The sequence below is a fragment of the Sinocyclocheilus anshuiensis genome, unplaced genomic scaffold, assembly GCF_001515605.1.
Source record: "Sinocyclocheilus anshuiensis isolate Anshui unplaced genomic scaffold, SAMN03320099.WGS_v1.1 scaffold12133, whole genome shotgun sequence".
In the NCBI taxonomy this organism is placed as follows: Eukaryota; Metazoa; Chordata; class Actinopteri; order Cypriniformes; family Cyprinidae; genus Sinocyclocheilus; species Sinocyclocheilus anshuiensis.
In genome coordinates this window covers 4,962-6,309 of record NW_015541437.1, presented here as the reverse complement: position 1 = coordinate 6,309, position 1,348 = coordinate 4,962, and positions in this window count along the sequence as shown.

Here is a 1,348-nt window from a genome sequence, read left to right as displayed (position 1 = left end):
GTCAGTATTCGGTACCAATACCAGTGAAAATCCACGGTTCTCGGTACCAATTTCGGTATCAAAGCAAAACACAAAAACATGCTAATTAAAAAAATTGACTATACTTTCATTTAATCCAAACTGTGTACATATTTAATTTTAAAGGGCTTTTGAAAACCTAGAGTTCCCCCTCGAGGGAACTCACACTGCGTCGGTAACGACACTAGGGGAACCCCCTCAGCGTAGCGCGCCTGAAGCAAGAATGAAACTATTCCAATCCTGATTGGTGTTGCGTCATGACGTAACATGTGACGGCTGTGAAGCTACAAAGGGACGCCGGCACACAACAGAGTCAGCTTTTTGCTCTTCAGCAAGCGCTCTGTGTCATTGTGTGTCTTATTTGGTGTTGTTTGTCACAAGCATATAGATTATCGAGGGAGCTGCCTGTGCGAACTGTGAAGCACTGCCGATCAGAGTGCTGCGCTCCCGCCTGGCTGTGTTCGATGAGGCCGACCAGGCTCCCGCACCCCGCAGTTCGGGTCCCACGTCCGCCGAGGCGGCACGGCGGCTTAGATCGTGGGGCCGCTTCCTGCAGCACAGGTCTCAGCCTCAACGCCGTTTTTTCCTGACTTACACAATGAGTTGTGTAAGTCATGGAATAAACCGTACTCTGCACGACTGTCTAACCCTCCTGTGTTAGATTATAGTAACATTTTAGGAGCCCGTGAGTACGGTTATGGGACGATGCCTCGGGTGGAAGAGGCTTTAGCCAGCTACCTCTCCCCTGACGTTGCGTCGTCCCTTAAAGCCCCGGTACTGCCCACCAAACCTTGTCGTGTAACATCATCTTTGGTGGGCAGGGCTTATATGGCGGCTGGTTGTGCTGGTGCATGCCTGCATACAATGGCTCTTATGCAGGCATACCAGGCTGATTTTTTAAAGGATTTAGATGAGGGCGAGGGACCAACTCAGGGTGATTTAGCAGAGCTGCGTAGAGCCGCAGATTTGTCTCTCCGTGTTACCAAGGAGACGGCCCGTGCCATCGGCCGCTCCATGGCAGCCATGGTGGCCACGGAGAGACATTTGTGGCTAAATTTATCGGGGATGAAGGAAAAGGACAGGGCCTTTCTCCTAGATGCCCCGATATCGCCTGCTGGCCTGTTCGGTGACGCAGTCAATATAGTCGTCGACAAGTTTCAGGAGGCGAAAAAGCAGTCTTTTAAAAAACACGGCTTTTAAGCAGTATCTCCCTCGCCACTCTAAATCTAAGAAAGCTGCTCCAAGTGGACAGCCCCAGCCATCATCAAGCTCCTCATACCGGCAGGTACAAAAGGAGAGTGTCGCTTCTAGAGCCCCTCCTCAGGGATCT